This window comes from Vicia villosa, unplaced genomic scaffold, assembly GCF_029867415.1.
Source record: "Vicia villosa cultivar HV-30 ecotype Madison, WI unplaced genomic scaffold, Vvil1.0 ctg.003257F_1_1, whole genome shotgun sequence".
NCBI classification, from domain to species: domain Eukaryota; kingdom Viridiplantae; phylum Streptophyta; class Magnoliopsida; order Fabales; family Fabaceae; genus Vicia; species Vicia villosa.
In genome coordinates, this window is record NW_026706153.1 from 197,259 (window position 1) to 213,091 (window position 15,833).

The 15,833-nt window shown below is 34.9% G+C and overlaps 1 long non-coding RNA gene across 1 annotated transcript; it reads right to left on the bottom strand.

Annotated features, from left to right (window-relative positions):
- Positions 1-2,286: 2,286 nt before the first annotated feature.
- Positions 2,287-11,561, bottom strand: LOC131640657 (uncharacterized). The gene is made up of 3 exons (XR_009295305.1): positions 10,947-11,561; positions 4,818-8,721; positions 2,287-2,590 (listed from the first exon to the last, which is right to left on the bottom strand). It is a non-coding gene; the product is annotated as an uncharacterized LOC131640657 (long non-coding RNA).
- Between the last annotated feature and the right edge of the window lie 4,272 nt (positions 11,562-15,833).

Below are 15,833 nucleotides of genomic sequence, written 5' to 3' on the forward strand. Positions count from 1 at the left end.
ATTATGATGACTAACAAGCATAGCCTGGTTGGTGAGAGCGCAGGGAATGATATCACAAAGACCTGGGTTCGAACCCTGGGTCTGATATTAATTTTGGCTATTAATTCTTCCATGTTCCAGCGTGTGCGCAAGGGGGAGGCTCACCATGCACCCTCGGTTCCTCACCCCTGGATCTTCTATGATCCAAATCTAACGCATCCAGACTGAGGGGGTATACCATGCACTTCCTAGCCAGCTACACAGGATCTTTTTCCAGGTTTTATTTAATTGTTTTTATATTATGTATATAATTTCTTAGGTTTAATTAATTATGTTTATATTTAGGTAATTTAATTAGGATTAGGAATATAATTAGGTTTTGAATAATAGAACTAGGATTAGAGTTAGGAATACTATAATTCGTCCCGATTATTCGATTATGTCGATTACTCGACTTAATTGATTTAATTATTTTAATAATTAAAATTATAAATAAACCCTAGTCGATCCAGGCATTAGGGTTTGTCCAATCCCATTACCATTTGGGTAAAAATATTAATTTAAGTAATTCTTGAATAATTCTCTCCTCGACCCGACTAAAGCTATTAGTCGCATTAGACGAGAGATAAAAATATATAATTTAAAATACATTGAATTTGCTGCCCGCGATGATTGAATCTATCGATCTGAGTAACCAGCAATGCCCCATTAATCCGTTAGCTATACTGATCAAATCTATTGATCATCACATCTAACGGTGACATATTAAATCAGGGTTGTACGCCCAAATCTAAAAAACACTTAAAACACATCAAACCACAAACTACGGATTTTCATCCTTTCCAATTTGGCAATTCAAAATGCCTTTCAAATTACAACTCAAAACTACGATAGGCCATTCAAAAAGCCTTCAAACCATTCAAATCTAATTCAAAGGCGTACAACCCTGTGCCCGAACTACGTTGACTCTGATTCTCCCTAAGGTGATACGTAGGCACTTGGATAACCAAGGCGAGTCCCCCTCCCTAAAATCTCCCCTTCCTCAAAATTCTAATCAGGTTCAAATCTTGCCATTTACCCTTTTCATTTCTTTAGCTATTAAATCCTAATATTTTAGCCATAAACTGTTACCTTAGATTCAAAGCCATAGGAAAGAGTTGAGGGTGCCTAACACCTTCCCTCAACCTGATTATAATAACTTACCCTGAATCTCATATCTGCGTAGGGTTTCCTATTCGCCCTTCAGAATAGGTGGTGACTCTAAAAGTCTTTAATTTTAGGGCAGGTTGCTACAGCTGGCGACTCTGCTGGGGATTAGTGATAACAAAACTGTAAATTATTATGCTCCTAGGTTTTGGCAGAGTTTAGGTTTTTGGCAAACTTTTTTAGGTTTTTGGCGAACTTTTTTAGGGTTTGGCTAACTTGCCAAAATTAGGGTTTTGGAGTAGGATTTAGGTTTTTTTTCTTTTCTTTATTATATTTAAATATTTAGATTTTTATTTATATATTTATTTACAATCTCTTGGATTCAGGTTTTTTTTCATATTTAAATATTTAAATCTTCATTATATATTTATTTGCAATTTCCAGGGTTTATGGTTTTTATATAAATATCTAAATTTTAATTTTATTTATTTATTTGCAATTTAATTTATTTATAGCAATTTAAATTAATGTTGGATTATGTGAATAATTGCTGTTTATTTGCATTTCGGGTTATATAAATTGTGTTAAACCTAAGCGTGGGAATTATATTTAAGACCAGAGGGGAATTACATCGCCTACGAGTCTTATTATAATTCCACTCAGAGTGGGTTGGATATCCGGAAAGGTCTGATACGAGGCTTGACCTTGTTGAGGGCTGGACTTGGTATTTGGCTGATCTCTCTGGGAACCTACCCCTAAAACTCGAACCTCATGGATAAAATGAGTTGTTCTAAAATCCAAAGAGACAAAAAGTCTCGGCGGCTACGAACGACCCCATGAGACCTTCTAGAACATACCAATGGGAAGGGTAGGCACCCTAAGCCATTACGTCGAACCTATGAACCTAGGGCTTATGTGCGTATTATGTGTTTGCAATTTATATACTGCGAATGTTGTAACACCCCTTTTATACCCCAAAATAAATAAGCATATAATCAGAGAATAAGCATGCATATAATTCAAAAGGGCGTCACATCGACTTTTCAAAACTAGAAGCCTTTTAAAACCGACAGCATTTACTTACAATATATGATACACCTGGTCATTTCAAATAACACTTCTCAATTAATCATACTTTATCTAGAATATGCATTCACAGCGAAAACTACCAATACTCATGTGTTTCATAAAATGATCCATGTCCCATACCATGATCAAGTCTCAATAATCATATCAACATAAATTAAAACATAATTCGGAATATTTGGCTTAAGAGCCTATCAAACAACAAGTAATAACATAACAGGTTCTCAAATCAAGCGTAATACATAACCGAATAGAAACATGAGTTCAAATAACTAGTCTACCCAGTGTTACATGACCAGAGCATCGACTTACTACCTAATCTCCAAAAACTCAGAAGAAACTCCGACTAAGATCACACGCGAACTACTAACTCCAGAACCTGCATGTCGCCAAACGAGGGCAACATTAAAACAGAAGGGTGAGAATACGAATCATTATGAAGAAAGTATAATAAGATACAATGGTTAAATCAACATTTCAAGTAATTAATCACACTATGTATAACCATGTAGATGATAATAATCGATCGATATTTCACATGTTATCAAGTATACAACAAGTATAAAGAGTATAATATTTCAATTCCAATATTATATTCTCAATTACGCACACAACCATAATGATCACATATTCACACATTTAACCAAATATGCATTCAAACATCACTCATTTCAATTATCAAGCTCATACACACATCACAACTACATCAACTTCACATAATCAATTATCGCATAATTCTAATGTGACTCAATGCAAGATATGTGACGCTATGCATGTGGTACCACAATGTGAACCCAACGTTTCACCGCTTTCCGATTCAATATCTAGAATCCAAGCCACGCTTCCGATCCGGACAAGACCAAAGCCCACCAAAATGTAAACATATAGTTTACCGCTTCCGATTCACTCTAGAATCGAAGCCTCGCTTTTGTTTCAAAGCAAACCACCTTTGTTTCAAGGCACACCATGATATGAATGTATGTACAATGTTAATCAAACATATGCAATTAAGATCATCTCTACCATCTTAATATTTAGCATATCACAATAATTCACTCTATGAATTATCCACAATATTGTACACAACATTCTCAACACATACATATCATTCACATATAAAAGGCCAATTAATCAATTACGATTCATAAAATCCAATTAACACTAGTATCCATACTATCTCATGTCAATTCATATTTATCACATATATATATGAATATACACATTATCAAAATAACATCACTGGCATGACAATATATTATTCTCAACATAAATATTCGAGCCAAAAACCCAATTACAGATAAATTCTCAAAATGTCGTAATTTACCAACAAACCGAATAGTTGATCTAATTCCAAATTATATTCCAATCAATTAAACACATTGAAATTAATTCAACTATTAATTTAATCAACCAATTAATAATCATACTATATTAATTTAATTCACTTCTATTTCTACTCCATTTCCAATTTCTAGCATTCTATTGCTCATGACCATTTTTATTGAAAAGAATATCGCGCTAGCTTTCTAACGCTTCGAACGGAGACTCAGACGGAGTTACAGTTCAAAAGATATGAATTGTTAAAGTTTCAACAAAAAGGCAACACTGACATCATACACTGACAACTCTAAACATGTCAAAATTACACAAAACAATTAAAAGTATGACTCTTAATAACTCAAAACAACTCTGACAACTTATTTTCAACTCTAACAATTCTATTGACAACTCTAACAACTCTATTGACAACTCTAACAACTCTATTGACAATTCTATTAAATTGTTATAATTTATTTATAAAGAATATTTAAATAAAACACAATTTCGGTCGATTCGTAAAAATCACAATTTCAACAAAATAAGACCACCACGTTAATCTATTAATTAAACTTAACTACCACGTAAATTTTCATCAAATTCCGGATAAGTAATTATACCGCTTAATTCGACTATTTCGATCAAACGGGACTGTTTTATTTCCATTCTAGCATATTACTGTTTCCAATATAATTTAATTTCATTAAACACTCCTATTTACTAATTATTCTAATATATATATATAGATATATATATATATCATATATTTCTATTCATGAAATGTGATAGTAGTATTTAATTTTTATTTGAACAAAACTAACAATATAGCATGCTATCACTAACATGATGTTAAATTCACAATTTCTCTCAGCCAATGAATAGTAACAGAGGCGTAATTCAGTAAGTAGAAAGTGGTGGTGTTCACGTCTCCACTTGGGCCACATCCTTATATATCTATTTTAGTCAAAACCGAAAACAGGGTATAGAGAAAAAGGAAGGTACTTAATTCAATCTCCATGAAAAACACACTACACTATAGAAATATAAGCTATAGTAATCAACTAATGTTTCCCTTCCAGTTTCATTTTCATACTTATATGAATACAGAATATATCATTCCGGCATTAAACTTTGGTTTTCAATTTCCAATTTCTCAATAGTTTTCAATATAGGAAATAGAAATCAAAACACATATTTTATAGGATTCAACTATGGACAAATATAATTATGTTAACCTACCCATTACCCCATTATACTAGCCCACAATGATTAGGGATTCTCCCCCTTACCTCTTCAATTTTTCTGGAAACCCTAGCTTCTCCCTTGTTCTTCCCCTTTTCTATTTTTCTTCCTCTTTTCTTTCTCCACTTTTCTTCTATCAGTAAATGACCCAAAGAAAATGATATGTCACCCTAACTCCCTTCACTTCTTACTATCATATTATATTATTTGGGCTTAAGAATAATACCCTTAATTTAATTATTAGGCCCAATAAGACATAGTGTTATAATATCTCTATTTAGTTCAAATAAATTAAACCAATACAAATATACACATAGTCAATTAATTAATTTAATTATTATATCACCAAATAATTAAATAAATAATTAACACATCAAATAATTAAATAAATAATTAACACACCAAATAATATAAAATAGTATAGTAAAATAAATACTAATAAAATCCTCCAATAACTCAATGTCTCATATTTCCGGTCTAATTTTAATTACTCGGAAAATTCCCAAAACGCTAAATATTAACTCATTAATGTTTCTAATAATAGAAACATTAAATTTTTTGATTAAATATCGATCCGCTATCCTGAACTAATACCGATTAAATCGTCTCAAAATGCGAAAATTTCAATAAACATCATAAATGAATAAATAAGCAATTAATCATTAAAAACACCAAATAATATAATTACTAATATAATTAATAAAATATTAATAAAAATCGGGATGTTACAACTCTCCCCCACTTAGAATATTTTCGTCCTCGAAAATTCAATCGACACAACCATTTCGACACCCACACTTACTCTCTCCCGATTCATACCAATACAAAATGTTCCACCTCTTCAACCATACAAGCTTTCAAGGATGCCACTCCAATACTCGAATGAAATACCATGCAAACACGTCGTTCTCTCGATTTCAAACTTAGCAAGTCTCTCCATCTGATAACCCATCCTCACTGGAATAAAATAAGTGCATCTCGTCAACCTTTCCACAATGACCCAAATCACTTCACAATTACTCGATGTTCTCAGCAACCCGAAACAAAATCCATAGAGATACTATCTCACTTCCACTCGAATAGGATAACTGTTGCACCAACTAAACAGTTTCTGACAAGTCCAACTTAAATACACAATTTCGCCATATCCCTCTTCATACTTTACCACTAAACATTTTCCTCAAATCTCGATACATCATTAACACCATGATTAATACTCAAATTATTACGATGTTCCTCACCCAAAATTCTCTTTGTCCGAATTCTAACCATCAGGGATACAAACTCGATCACAACATCTCATGACACCATTCTCGACAATCCAAAAGTTACTAATTTTTTTTCCTTGATTAATCAATATCATCTTGTCCACCAATTGAAAAATCCAATTTCTAACCTTTTTAAATCTTGTCAAAATATTCCAAGTAGGCTTCAACATACAAACTTAACACACGAAGACGTCGCTTCACAACCAAACTCAACCCTCTAAATCGTTCCAACGATTTCTAATTCTTGAATCCTCAACATAACTTATAAAATTATTTCCTACTCAATGCATCGGCCACAACCTTCACTTTTTCCAGGATGGTAATTCAAGCCAAAGATTAAAATCCTTCAAAACTCTGCTCGTCTTGTTTACCTCATATTCAACTCTTGTGATCACTCAACACATCAAACCTTGACCCAAACAAACAATGCCTCTTACATTCCCAAAACAAACACAATGGCAAACAACTCCAATACATACATTGAATAATTCCTCTTATGTACTTTAAGTTACCTTGAAGCGTAAACTACCACTTATCGACATCTGCATCAACACACCTCAACTCGAAATCCCATATCCAAGAAAATTCACTTATTCCAACCAAAACTCATATTCAGAAAGCTTTACATGACCTCCTTCTCTTTCATCACCGATAACATAATCCTTAAATGTTCCACATGATCATCGTCGCTCTTAGAATCAAATATCTTCAAGAAACATTACCTCATAGAACCTTCTTTCTTCTTACTCGATAAACAGACGTAACTCTACGACTAAACACTCAGGCAATGAACCTCTTCTCAAACAATTCCTCAAATCTACTCTCCAACTCCTCCTTAGTCGCTTTACACGCTACCAAGTTAGTAAGACAAGTCCATCTCGTTCAATACGATATCGTCTCCTATCAACAATAGATTAAGGGTGATCAAGTCCTCAATTTGTCAATAGACAGTCGACAATCATAATGAAACATAAACCACCGTTACTAAACTATAATAGTGTTCCTTCGGAACTCGCACTCAGAATCACTTACAACACCGAGATCCACAATCTCTCTTACAGTTTCCATTACTTAGTTCGACCCCAAAAAGTTCACACCCAAAATCCTCATCAACTTAGTCCAATAGAAAACAAACTAAATCAATTCTCAAAGTCTCTACTGAAGATGTTCAACGGATAATTCAAACACGCAGAAGAAGTAGAAACAAAGCCACAACAGTTGTATCAATAACTATACTTCTATGCATAACAGATAAAACAAGATTTAATCTTATAGCACAATCCAAAGAATAAAATAATGCGTTGCACAATTATCAATATTAAGGCACGTACCTCAGATTATCTTATCCTTAGTATTAGTCTCAGCACCAGACAACGCAGACACTTTTCCTTTCGCTTGCTCCTTCTTTGGCTTATCGCATATGGCGCAATTGTGTCCTTGCTCACCACAACTGTAGCAAATCCTACTCGAACCAACTCCACAATCAACAGTTTTATGACCCGTCTCGCCACACCTGTAGCACTTAATCGGAGTAGAAGCTCCTCCCCCACTTGGCTTCTTGCCAAGACCAGATTGTTCCCTCATGTCATCATACGATTTCTCACGGAACTGTTCTCCTCCTCGTTTCAACTGTAGAAACCTCACTTCTTTCTTTCCACGCACATCTTCTGGAAAATAGTTTCCCAAAAATGCATCACGGAAAAGAGTCCAAGTAACTTCAATACCTTCTATTTCAAATCTCCTTCCAGTATTACTCCACCAAATGTCAGCTTCTTTTGTCACCATGTGAGTACCAAACTGTACCTTCTGTACATCAGTATAACTCACGACTTGAAAGATCTTCTCAATTTCTCTCATCCATGCGTGCGCTTTGTCCGGTCCATACCCTCCTTCAAAGATCGGCGGTTTGCACCTTTGAAAGTCTCAAAAAGCACAGAACTCATCCTTTCCTCCATAACCGACATTATCTTGCGGCGCTTGTCCAATCGCACCAGTCCACCTCATCATTGCCTCATCATTAATGTCAATATTCCTTCCCGCAGCCATCGTCCTAAATAACCAAATAACCAGACAAAACAGTATCGATCGTGTTAGATACACGAATCGAATACAACAGGATAAAAGACATTAATAACCTTGACCAACTGGTCGACCATGCTCTGATACCACTAATGTAACACCCCTTTTATACCCCAAAATAAATAAGCATATAATCAGAGAATAAGCATGCATATAATTCAAAAGGGCGTCACATCGACTTTTCAAAACTAGAAGCCTTTTAAAACCGACAGCATTTACTTACAATATATGATACACCTGGTCATTTCAAATAACACTTCTCAATTAATCATACTTTATCTAGAATATGCATTCACAGCGAAAACTACCAATACTCATGTGTTTCATAAAATGATCCATGTCCCATACCATGATCAAGTCTCAATAATCATATCAACATAAATTAAAACATAATTCGGAATATTTGGCTTAAGAGCCTATCAAACAACAAGTAATAACATAACAGGTTCTCAAATCAAGCGTAATACATAACCGAATAGAAACATGAGTTCAAATAACTAGTCTACCCAGTGTTACATGACCAGAGCATCGACTTACTACCTAATCTCCAAAAACTCAGAAGAAACTCCGACTAAGATCACACGCGAACTACTAACTCCAGAACCTGCATGTCGCCAAACGAGGGCAACATTAAAACAGAAGGGTGAGAATACGAATCATTATGAAGAAAGTATAATAAGATACAATGGTTAAATCAACATTTCAAGTAATTAATCACACTATGTATAACCATGTAGATGATAATAATCGATCGATATTTCACATGTTATCAAGTATACAACAAGTATAAAGAGTATAATATTTCAATTCCAATATTATATTCTCAATTACGCACACAACCATAATGATCACATATTCACACATTTAACCAAATATGCATTCAAACATCACTCATTTCAATTATCAAGCTCATACACACATCACAACTACATCAACTTCACATAATCAATTATCGCATAATTCTAATGTGACTCAATGCAAGATATGTGACGCTATGCATGTGGTACCACAATGTGAACCCAACGTTTCACCGCTTTCCGATTCAATATCTAGAATCCAAGCCACGCTTCCGATCCGGACAAGACCAAAGCCCACCAAAATGTAAACATATAGTTTACCGCTTCCGATTCACTCTAGAATCGAAGCCTCGCTTTTGTTTCAAAGCAAACCACCTTTGTTTCAAGGCACACCATGATATGAATGTATGTACAATGTTAATCAAACATATGCAATTAAGATCATCTCTACCATCTTAATATTTAGCATATCACAATAATTCACTCTATGAATTATCCACAATATTGTACACAACATTCTCAACACATACATATCATTCACATATAAAAGGCCAATTAATCAATTACGATTCATAAAATCCAATTAACACTAGTATCCATACTATCTCATGTCAATTCACATTTATCACATATATATATGAATATACACATTATCAAAATAACATCACTGGCATGACAATATATTATTCTCAACATAAATATTCGAGCCAAAAACCCAATTACAGATAAATTCTCAAAATATCGTAATTTACCAACAAACCGAATAGTTGATCTAATTCCAAATTATATTCCAATCAATTAAACACATTGAAATTAATTCAACTATTAATTTAATCAACCAATTAATAATCATACTATATTAATTTAATTCACTTCTATTTCTACTCCATTTCCAATTTCTAGCATTCTATTGCTCATGACCATTTTTATTGAAAAGAATATCGCGCTAGCTTTCTAACGCTTCGAACGGAGACTCAGACGGAGTTACAGTTCAAAAGATATGAATTGTTAAAGTTTCAACAAAAAGGCAACACTGACATCATACACTGACAACTCTAAACATGTCAAAATTACACAAAACAATTAAAAGTATGACTCTTAATAACTCAAAACAACTCTGACAACTTATTTTCAACTCTAACAATTCTATTGACAACTCTAACAACTCTATTGACAACTCTAACAACTCTATTGACAATTCTATTAAATTGTTATAATTTATTTATAAAGAATATTTAAATAAAACACAATTTCGGTCGATTCGTAAAAATCACAATTTCAACAAAATAAGACCACCACGTTAATCTATTAATTAAACTTAACTACCACGTAAATTTTCATCAAATTCCGGATAAGTAATTATACCGCTTAATTCGACTATTTCGATCAAACGGGACTGTTTTATTTCCATTCTAGCATATTACTGTTTCCAATATAATTTAATTTCATTAAACACTCCTATTTACTAATTATTCTAATATATATATATAGATATATATATATCATATATTTCTATTCATGAAATGTGATAGTAGTATTTAATTTTTATTTGAACAAAACTAACAATATAGCATGCTATCACTAACATGATGTTAAATTCACAATTTCTCTCAGCCAATGAATAGTAACAGAGGCGTAATTCAGTAAGTAGAAAGTGGTGGTGTTCACGTCTCCACTTGGGCCACATCCTTATATATCTATTTTAGTCAAAACCGAAAACAGGGTATAGAGAAAAAGGAAGGTACTTAATTCAATCTCCATGAAAAACACACTACACTATAGAAATATAAGCTATAGTAATCAACTAATGTTTCCCTTCCAGTTTCATTTTCATACTTATATGAATACAGAATATATCATTCCGGCATTAAACTTTGGTTTTCAATTTCCAATTTCTCAATAGTTTTCAATATAGGAAATAGAAATCAAAACACATATTTTATAGGATTCAACTATGGACAAATATAATTATGTTAACCTACCCATTACCCCATTATACTAGCCCACAATGATTAGGGATTCTCCCCCTTACCTCTTCAATTTTTCTGGAAACCCTAGCTTCTCCCTTGTTCTTCCCCTTTTCTATTTTTCTTCCTCTTTTCTTTCTCCACTTTTCTTCTATCAGTAAATGACCCAAAGAAAATGATATGTCACCCTAACTCCCTTCACTTCTTACTATCATATTATATTATTTGGGCTTAAGAATAATACCCTTAATTTAATTATTAGGCCCAATAAGACATAGTGTTATAATATCTCTATTTAGTTCAAATAAATTAAACCAATACAAATATACACATAGTCAATTAATTAATTTAATTATTATATCACCAAATAATTAAATAAATAATTAACACATCAAATAATTAAATAAATAATTAACACACCAAATAATATAAAATAGTATAGTAAAATAAATACTAATAAAATCCTCCAATAACTCAATGTCTCATATTTCCGGTCTAATTTTAATTACTCGGAAAATTCCCAAAACGCTAAATATTAACTCATTAATGTTTCTAATAATAGAAACATTAAATTTTTTGATTAAATATCGATCCGCTATCCTGAACTAATACCGATTAAATCGTCTCAAAATGCGAAAATTTCAATAAACATCATAAATGAATAAATAAGCAATTAATCATTAAAAACACCAAATAATATAATTACTAATATAATTAATAAAATATTAATAAAAATCGGGATGTTACAAATGTCTTGCGTTTAATTTTTGCAGGTATTCCTACGCGTTCCCTGGCCCGCAGGGACTCCATTTCTAAGACAACGTCCTTCCCACGAAGGACACCTCCATTTACGCACGTCAATTGGCCTCTCGATGGCCATGCGATCTAGTGACTGTCTTGAACGGTCACCTCGTGCCTACATCTACGCATTCCCTAGCCTATAGGGATTATATTTCTAAAAAACGCATCCTTCATACGAAGGACATCTTTGTTAGCATACGTCAATTGGCCTCTCGATGGCCATGCGATTCGGTGACTATCTTGAACGGTCACCCAGTGCTTACTCCTACGTACTCCCTAGCCTATAGGGATTTTCTTTTACATCCATGTGTTTTCACAATGACGCGTCCTTCCCCGAAGGACAACTTCATTAGCATGCATTTGACTGGCCTCTCGATGGCTATGAGATCTAGTGACTGTCCTGAACGGTCACTCCATGCTTGTTCCCGCGCACCCTCTAACTTGTAGGGTTTGGATTTCCATCTATACATCTTTCATCCCTAGCCTGTAGGGATTTCACTTCGTCGATATCGTCCTTAGATAGGTTGTGAGAACATTCCCACGAGGGACAACTTTATTGGTACACGTTGATTGGCCTCTCGATGGCCATGAGATTTGGTGACTGTCATGAACGGTCACCAGCTGCTACCTTCTGCGTACTCCCTAATTTAAGGGATTTCCATTGGCGTGTCATAACATCTATCTTGCAAGGATTTCACGAGGGTATAAAGTCGCCTCTAAGGCTATCCCTAGGATTATACGTCACACGTCTGCATTGCATACACGGAGTTATAAAAAAAAGGAGTCTCTCGCATACGCATGCATTTGCATTTTCATGCATTCATACATTTACATTTGCATCTTCGCCCGCATCCATACTTATCGTGCTAGCCGGTTTCCCGAAATTCCCGAAGAAAATCAAAAGGATCGTAGACTATGGAGAAAGGAGGATAAATTATCGAGAACGAACTTGGTCTCACAAGAAGAAAAAAAGGGTTGCCCTTCATCATGCCAGCCGCATGTCTATGCCTTTCCGTAACGGGTTTGTAAATACAATAAAGGTTGTCATCGAGCAAGGATTAGTTCAACAAAGAGTTCCCTCATAGACGCACTCAAGATGTATCTAGTCATAAAGGGGTTCATCTTAGAACATATCAAACTTTCAAGGACGCTCTACGGTAACCTGGGTGCAAGGATTAGTCCAACAGGGGCAAAATCCGAAACAAAGATGCATAACTACGATGGAGAGAAGGCGACGTGTGTTAACCCCACACCAAGGGGAAAAAGGGTCATAGGTTTTATTTACCAATCTCTGAGCTCCGAAGATTGCGAATGGTGTGACACTATCCTTAGAAAAATCAAAAGAGGTTCAGTCAAAGGAAACTCATGAAGTTCCGATACGACGAAAACCCACCGCTAACAATTTATTCCCGACAGGTTTGACGTGCCCAAGGAAAATTCGAGGTTACCCTTACTTCTACAAGTCCATGAACTAAGGAGTAAAACAAGGTCAATGGATCTATAAAGGAGATTGTCCCTAGGATCAATAGGTGCTTATCATGTCAGAATTTCGACCCCTACGATTGCTAAGTGTTACTCAAGATAAAAGTTGTACCTTCGGATTAGCAATTCTAATGGGATGACCATGCAGGTTTTGAAATCAATTCATTCGCTCACTACTATGACTTTCCATTCGCACACTTCTGTGCTATTTTCAAATTCAAATTTAGGATTATTAACAAACTTAAGGGAGAGTAACAAATACAAATAACTAAGTCCAGCTAAACATATGCTTTCGAGGTAAGACCGAACCGACGATGTACAGGCATTGCTTCAATTCCCAAACAGTGGAGATATAAGGATGTTAATCCCTCGTTACCCCCTCGAGCCAGGAGTTGGAGTTTGTTTCTACTTTTCAAATAAACCTTGATTTTAACCAGGGGCAGGGTAGACTTCAATTAATTCAATGGTGTATTTTGGTTGTCAAGAGAATCAGTCAATCCAAGCAAGGATTCGAGCAAGGTTCAAGCATAAGGATCAAGCAAAGCAAAGGTTCAAGTACATCTTCTTCCTCGCATTCATCCAAGAATGAGGAAGTAATGGAGATAACATTCACAACAATCTTCTTCCTCATTATATCATTCAAGATCGAGGAAGTATCAAAGGCAAAGCTTGCAAATCAAAATCAACATGGCAGTCACAATGTTCAAAATCCAAGGACCAAAAAGAGTAAAAAAAAAGGAGAAAAACGCTCGCTAAGTCAAAATGGAAATTCCATGAAAGAAAACAAAATGACTTAGGCAAAAATTAGGGCATCCCGATGGACCAAACTCAAAGGAGTTGGTTCATGCAAAAATAAGGGATAAAAACAAAAGCTAAATACCAAGGATAATCTTGTGACTACAAAATCATCAAAGCTTCACATCAATGCTTGGATCTCTACAAAATTTTTCATCAATGCTTGGATCTCTACTAAGGCTTCTGCTCAACATCGAAATCAAAACTGATTCTCTTGCAAACAAAGCACATCCATTTGATTAGGCGAATTTTTAGGATTTGGAGAACATCAAGGAGAAAGGGGTGGGATAAATAAAACTTTGAGCCTCATATCCATTATTTCTTAAAACATGAACCAGGCCAAGTTACAACATTCAAAAGTCCTAATTGAGGCAAGGTTAACTACGAGAGCATATTAGAGCAGGATTTTGTTATACCGACTCCTAGGTTTGTTAAAACTGTTCCTAACCACTACGCTTCTTCAAGCATTCATTTCTAATCATCTAGTCCCAATTCATAACGGACTTCAATTTCGAAACTTGCACATGCATCGCATTGGAGTTACTTCTCAAAAGGTACATCGCCATCCACGAGTATACACTTAGCATTCAAGGAAATCTCAAAAAAACTGGTTAATCAAAGGCGATCATCTCTGATAAAGACTCTGGAATAAGGGAACCACATCTAGGGGGTTCTCCTAAACAGGGGTAAAATTTCAAGGATCACAGGGGCATGCAATCAAACATCCTATTGACTAGGGGCATTCATCCTAAAAGTTCAATCGACTTGGGGCACATCTCGAAGAAATAACAATCAGAGGCATGTCAAACATGGGAAGAATTCAAATTCAAAAGGATAGAACACTATGGATAGCCCTCCATATCCTGGAGATCAAGGGCATACCCTTCAATCTAAACGTCAGAGCATATGACAAGGTTATTTCTTAGAGCACTCCCTTCATAGCTTGGAGATCATAGGCATCTTTTTCCACTAGACATTGGGGCATGGGGTATCAAACCCATAAAGCGTGGAGAATCTTGAAATGTGTGGAGAATTCCAAAAAAAAAGAGGTGAAGGTGTGGAGAATTACATAAGATAAATAATTCAAAGGTTAAAGGCGTGGAGAACCCCTAGAGGTTAAAGGTGTGGAGAACCTCCAAAGGTTAAAGGTGTAGTAAACCTCGAAAAGGTTAAAGGCGTGAATTGCAAAAGGTGAAAGACGTGGAGAACTTCAAAATTCAAAAGCGTGGAGTAATTCAAAGGTTCAAACTAGGGCAAGACGCACATCTAAAGGAAAAGGCATTCTCACACTTTACAACATCGAACAAATCCTTATCCTAACTACGATCTTCAAAGTTCAAAAACAGGGAATGGGAAGTCGCGCTAGCATCCAACAACCTTACAACTTTAGCGAGCCGTATACACTTGTGGTTATCAACAACCTAACATTGGAGCATCATGCAATTACATGTAAACCATGCATTACATACATGGGTTGATACATTACACCATACTTTTTCAGGTAGTCTTCTCTAAGACAAATCTTACGATCCTTTCTAGGAACCTTTTCAGGTAGTCTTCTTTAAGACACTCCTCGTCCGTTGCTAAAGATCTTTTCAGATAGTTTTCTTTAAGACAAATGTCCATATCCATTCCGAAAACCTTTTCAGGTAGTCTTATAGAAGACATTATTTCGTTCTACTCATCACATCAATCAATCTATGCACACGCATAAGCATTATCCATATTACCAAGCCAACATAAGCATAGCTGTGGTGTAGGTGCAAACATGGATTAAACAGGTTCAATGGGTTTAAGGAGATAAAATCTCGGGATTACATGAGCATTAGCATATGCATATCATCTGGTGCATTCACACACTACAAAAGTTCTCC